Source organism: Anser anser (assembly GCF_964211835.1).
Source record: "Anser anser genome assembly, chromosome: Z".
NCBI lineage: Eukaryota > Metazoa > Chordata > Aves > Anseriformes > Anatidae > Anser > Anser anser.
The window spans coordinates 43,311,164-43,318,307 of NC_139723.1; positions in this window are offsets into that span (position 1 = coordinate 43,311,164).

The following is a 7,144-nucleotide window of genomic DNA, read 5'->3' on the forward strand; positions in this document are numbered from 1 at the left end:
AACCCAGAGCAGGCAGTCCGGTGACTGCCCCGGCAATGCTGTTGTCACCAACAGCCACCTGCCACTGAACAACAACCACAAGTGAGCAGACCGGGATGCACATTGCCCAGCTGCTCCTGTCGTTTCCTTGTAGCACCTCCACCACCCCTGCTGCACTCTGGATCCTGCCCCTTGCGCATGCACCACTGCCCCGTTGCTGACATGCATTTTCCTGTCCGTGGTTAGCAACCTTCTCGTGGCTGCACTGCCTTCTCCTCCAGCGGCCACTTACTCCTCAGCACAGATGTTCCTGCCTTGTGACTGTATGAACGACACTCAAGCCCATTGTTGGTCCTTGCTGGTATGCTTAGAGGTGCTTGTGGAAACTGTAGCTGGTGCCAGTTTCCCTGTGCTTGAGCTCAGATCTCAGCACGGGACAGTCTCTCTTCTCATTCGGTGAAAGGGGAACAAACTTCTGGTTTTGGCACCATTCACTGCAGAAATGCTGATAAATTTCCATGGTCCAATGGAAGACCAGGTAGCCACCAGAGCAGCTCTGGTTTCTTGGTGTTTGGGGAAAGTAATTGAGTGAGTAATGCAGTGACCTTATCAGATCATCTGGCTTCTAGGGAATGTCACAGGTTGTGTACTTCCAAATTTCTGAATCAGGTGACAGAAAAGCAAAATCACAAGCTACAGCATTACATACATATTTTCTGAAGGAATACTGTCTGTTAATTAACCCTCACTGCTCCATGTTTTCTTGCTTTTATGTGTACTTTTAAAAAAACTCTGTAGAATTTTTTATTACTTTCTGCTGTTTATGTTTTTTGAATCACTACCTTTGTCTTTCCTCTGGGACCATTCTGATGCAAATACAACATTGAGATCTGCATAGCCACTTGTTCCACCTGGGATTTCACTAGCTGATTAAATAACATAATTAAAAACATAGTCGTGAGGGATAGGCATATTATATCACTGCAGTTGTGTTCCAGTTGCAAATATTTTCCAAGTGTCCCCTCCTGTATTTGGAAGTTTGAAGGTAAAGATGAATGGTCTCTAGCAAGACAAAATACTAGCAGATTCCTCAGAGAAAATTACTGCCTGAGCCCTGCTGTGAAAAACCATTTGGTTGCTAGAAGTAGTTGGGATGTTGTCATTAAGATGGCTGTTGTTTGAGATGAAATGATTCGCCATTCTTTGGTAAATAAGAGGGCTCTGTATCCCTCTGATTCATTGTGAAAGTGTCCTCTACAGCCCAGGAATGTACATGTTTTGAGGCTGAAAATCCTCTTCTAAATCCTACTTATCCAATGACTGCACAAAAACTTCCTGTACACCACAAAAAATGAAAATAACAAATATATATACTGACTTTAGACTAAACTTGGCTGCCCTCTTATGTGTGGACAGCAGTCCAGTGCCTGAGAAATCCCACTCACTGGCATATAGATGTTGCCAAAACAGACAGTACCCCTGGTTTTAGGCCTTTATAGCAGAGTTCATTCAAAGAACATTCACCTGGGATGGCCAGCACAGCAGCACCAGCCTCTGGCTGCAAGTCTTCTTCATGTGGAAGCTCCCAGGGCTCATCTGAACTCTAAAGCAGATCAATTAAACAACAACAACAACAACAAAAATCATTATAAATCTACATATGCACTGAGATATGGAGGTTTATGGATATTTCATCAAAGCTTTAGGTCATAGTTCCCAATGACTTTAGTGTCTTTTAGCCGCTTTTACTGTGCCCCTCGCTGTGGCTGGTGGCAGTGCTGCTCCTGTGGCTGCCTGCGCTGAGTGCTGTGGGTGGAGGTAGCAACACCTTGTGGTATGTATGTTATGGATGGATGCATGCAAAAATCACAGTCTTCTGCAGAGGTGAACCCAAGTGGCTGCTGTGCACCACGTGTAACATCATTCTTGGGAACAATTCCACTAACCTGGTTTGAATAATACAAGAAACTGCAAATGACTTTGGAAACTGTTCATACCATTCTTCCCCCTCACCCCTCTCTCCAAGTTGTCATATGATGGCAGAGAAACTCTAAAAATCCCTTATGATCACAGTTACTGGGTTTTATTGCTTTTCAGTTCCAGTTGTTTGGTGGAAATAAGAGAAATGGAAATTGATTCAAAAACCAGAACTAATTTGAGATTTTTTTTCTGAGGTTTTCATGTTTTGTGTAATTGCATGTGTTCTGGAATTTAATACTTAGTTGTTGTGAATTGCACAGACAGCCCAGCACAGACGGGTCTGGGCTCTTTGCACATTATGCCTATGCATTTGTATGTTCAGGCCACTATAATTTGCTTTTCAAAAAAAGTATGGAAACAAAATCTCACAATATTTAGAGCCAAATTTTTGTAAACTCTTTTGCAAGTGGTTTTGATCTGGCTTCTACAATTGCACTCCCCATTTTTTTTGTCCACAAGTCTATGTGCAAACAGTGTTTTTTTTTGTTTTGTTTTGTTTTGTTTTGTTTTTCTGTCTGTGGTCTCAGATGTATGCATGATAGCTACATATGCACGTACTCACATGATCAAATAGAGGTGATGTTTCCCCACTTAATTCCAGCACAAATGCAATCTGGAGGTAAAAATCAAAGATGTGTTTGCAAAAATCATGTGATGATGTTTTTCCCGCAAAATGCCATTGTTGTAAAAGTGACAGCGTGTTTTAAGAGCACTTATGTTTACTGTACACTGATTACAATGCCCTTTCTGAAAAATGGTTGACATGGACATATGTGTTACTAGTTTTAATATAAATAAATAATATCTACAGAAGATTAGGATGACATCATTACATTCATCTTCAACATTTTTCTCCACTCAATAAATGAGCCCTAGTCCTTCACACCATGGAAGTCCATTTTAAGATCCTGAGAGAGGCTTAAGAAACGTGTATGTTCTCTGCACAAGAGGGAACCTCTCTGTTAGAAAGCAGTAATAACTGTGCTCAAGAGTACACTGTTCTGAAATAACGTGTTTAGTTAAAAATTTCAAAAGGATATCAAAAAGGTGAAGTGGAAAGAAAGAAGTGTTTGCTTAAACACTATAAAAAGAGAATTTGAGACCAGATTTCTCAAGACTTGCAGTCTCTCAGGCTGCTCTAATTTGAGAGGGGAATGAGAAATGAAAATTAATATTTCACTTGAGAAAAGAGTGCAAAAGATGTCCTTAAATGAACCACCTAAAAGACTTTCTTTCAATTACCCTTGGACTGAAAACTAATCTCAGAAACTGTTTTCCTTACATTCAGTAATTAAAGCCAAGTTCTTGTTCTTTTGCGAGAGCTACATCTCCAAGTGAAATGTCAGGCCTTTTCCAGAGACATCTGTGGGGGTGATCTTTGAAATATTATAAAATTTTTACTTTTCCTTCCTGAGCTTCTTGTGTGGTAAGCAGCACTGATGCCTCTGACTCCCATTATGGAGAAGATCCAAGAACGTCCATGTATCAACTTGGCATATTTTCAAGAATTTCCTTTTTTTTTCTTTTTTGTCTACTGTGGGACCTAGGTTCCCTTGGAAAAAAAAAGAAAAAAAAAAGAAAAAAAAAGCCATGCTGTTTAGAATCCAGTGTTCGGTAGTCTGATGCTGGAGAATTATATATTGTAGTTCAAGAAAATTTCTGTTGGATGAGAACAGTAAAGGGAGTATCCATGAAAGCCACATGGACATGTGCATCCTTCCAAATATAATTCCTTTCCAAACTAAGCAAGGATTAACTAAAGATGTTTTGGAACCACAAAATGTTATTTTTAAAAGGTAGCTAGTGATTGAGATAGATTAAGACTAAACATGGCTGGGATCGGCCAAAACCACGAGGAGCTTAACTTGTTCACATATTTATGGCTGGAGCAGAATTTGAGGGCCTTCAGCAATCCAAGGCCTGAAATCCTCCAACATATTTTGTGGTGGAGTGATAGGCTGTTGGTCTTGCTTTGCCTTGTCTTTTTTGTTTTTGTTTTTTTTTTGCACAGACTTGTCCCTTCCTCCCTCCCACGCACATCAACAGATCAGTTCAAACAGTGTCCCTGCAGGTCACTGAGTCCCAAAGCACTGTCCAGTGCTTTTTAAAAAGCAAGAAGGACTCAGCTGAGAGATGCTCCATAACCTTGCGACCAAGGTCACATTCAGCCAGTAGCTCCTCCCCCACGCTATCTCTTGTTCCCAGGGGGACAGGGCACCAGGGCAATCTTCTCATGGGCATTTATTAGCCTAATGGTGGAGAAAGGGTGGTGAGAATGAGAATTAGGGTACACATGTGTGGACATGTGTCCGTGATGAGCTTTACGGGAACAGGCAATGATTACTTCTTCTTAAGCCAAAGGAAAGAGTCTCTCAGTTTATCCCAGTGGGAGCCATTGTTTATTTATTTGTATTGCTTTCCAATCATACCTATTTTAAGAGTGATATTGTGACCTTTCACATTAACAGCAACAACATCAGAGAGCTTTGATGAACTCCAAGATCCAGACTCCAAAACCACTCATTCAATTTATCTCCACCACTTGCTCAATGAACATCATTCATCGTTTCATCAGCAGACTTGAGAAAATTAGTAATGTCTATAATCATGCTGAAATCATCAAAACTTTTCTTAAATATAAAACAACTGGCACCTATTTCAAGACAGACACAGACACTAACGTTGCTCTGGTTTCACTTCAGTGGAACAATGTTTATTCACCTGGGCTGATGTCTTTCCAGGACAGGGCACTAAATGGTAGATAACACCACTTACTCATTTCAAAAATGCACTCAATCAATTTTGACTATGGTTTTGTGTGTTTTAAAAATCACTTAAAGGCCTGAAACAAACCATTTGTATGTATGTATGTACATACATATACACATATATACACATTTACATATATATATGGGAGGGGGAGAGTGGAAGTGTGTGAGTGCGTCAAGCGTAATGCATTGTTGCACCCTTTGCTAGCTAAAACAGAACAATCCAACTGTCAGCAGTTACACAGAGACTGAGAACGAGAACTAGATCCAGCCTCACTGGCAAAAGCAGTAATAAAAATAACAACTTGTACATTTTATTTGGCCAGTGATTTTAAATGATAAGTGTTTTTGTAAATGCAAGGCCAATATATGATAGAAGAGATATTTATATACATTGTCTAACCACAATACTGGGATTGCTTTAAATTTGACTTTACTCTTTCTTCATTCGTGTGTGCTGACTGCATGTTATGATAACTGTGAGAAGGTTTCTCAAGGGACTGGAGTGCTTCCAGCACAGTGTGTTCTGCTGATGTGGTGAGTATCATTTTACCAATAACAAGGGGGAAAGTATATGCTGTAACTGCAGTTAATTTATTTGATTTCCAAGGACACTGAAAGAAAAGTTAAATTACAGCAAATGAAATATTAAGGCAAATATCTGGAAAAAGAAGATTCTTTCCCATACACTAGTGGAAGGAGAGGTTGTGACTAACTATCCATACATGTATAAAATATAGTGGGGCATACAAAGCTTCATTGCATCTTCCATGGAGAAAACTGCTGAAATCAAAGTTTGCATGTCCTGTAACAGGTTAGATGCTTCCAACAAGGGAAGAAGAAAGGGAAAGAGGAAGGTATTGATTTTGTTCCTTAGTCTCACATCACACCAGTGGCCAGAACAGACCTGGCAAAATGACAGGGCATCTGATGCCTTCCTCAACAGGTTTCCTCAGCCTCTCCTCCTTAGGTTCATCAGACTGGCATGTGATCTTTGGTTCATGCCAATAGAGATGATGGCAATCAGAGTTCAGAAAAGATACTGAGTCTTGGAGGGAAAAAAATAAATAAATAGAAAATGGCTGAGATTTGGAGAAGCACCACAGAGTTGTATCATTTGCATACAGGTTGGAAAACATTGACATTAGGAGGAGTTTGTAATGTATCCCCTGTGGCAGATATAATATGTGAAATAAACGTTGCATATCTTGTGTACAATATCCTCTGTCCTTCAAGGGAACATGGGTTGACAGCTTAGCAGTTCCACCCATCTCTGAAAGTAACAGGTTGCCACACAAAAATTTGATGTTGGGAAGGAGTCTAGCAGTGCTGGCCTCTCTTCCCTGGGGTCTACATCTTATCACATCTCTTGCTCTTAACCAGGCTCTGTCCCTGCACCTGCCAGCCCTCACTCTTTCTATCAGAATCCTGTCTCAGAGCCTCAGGCCACCAGGGTGAGCAATCTGTATCTAACTTCTGGAATGAACATATCCGTGCCTACTGTCTCCACATTAATCCCTTTGTTGTAATTATCTTTTAAGGAACTCTTCAAGTGCCATGTGCAGCAGATCCCCAGGGGTGTTGTATGGCCCTGGCTGCTACTCAGCCTTCTTACTCCTTGTCACAAATCAGACTTCTTTTGTGAGGCCACAGTCTCCCAGTTTTCTCACCTAGGACTGATTTGCCACCACCCAACCCTTTTATGAGCTCTCTCTAGCCTTAGGTCCCATCTGAATGAACCACTGTTCATCTGGTGTGGACATAAGTGTAGCCAGCTCTGCTAGATACCTAGCTCTGAGTGCTTCTTGCCTGCTAAAATCCAGACCCACAATTGCCTTTCTTGTGTTTCTCATCTAATTATGTCTGGCAGGCAGTGAAGCTTTGTTTTTCCTCCAAGTACTTTTTCCATCGATCATTAAAGCAGCTTTGTTCCAGCCAGCATATCTATTGTGCATGTCAACCTTTCCTTAGGGCAGGCAAAGCCCACTTTCATGCTTTGCAACACACCAAATGTATTTTGGCATGAAACAAAGACATTAATAACGATGTATAAATTCAAATGCACTAATTAGTTTGTGAGTAACGCATTCCATCACCAGTGCATGAGCTGAAGGAACGCAGCCAGAAAATCCAGATTACAGTCACAAGGAGGAGTCTCAATTATTCTAGTCTTAGCATGCGTAACTATAACACCATAAGGCACAGAATTGTCTAACTCTGTTAAAAAGTCAGTGTAAAAATTAAAGAAAACTGAAAATACCACCATATTTAGAAGGAAAAACATGTTTCAGGTCAATCTGGAAGGATTCTGGGGAGTTATTCCCCAATCTTGCCCCCACGTCCTTTAACAAATTGATTTGCCTGTGATGCCAAACATGTATGTACCAAGCATGAGGGAAGGCAACCTTCTCTTTTTA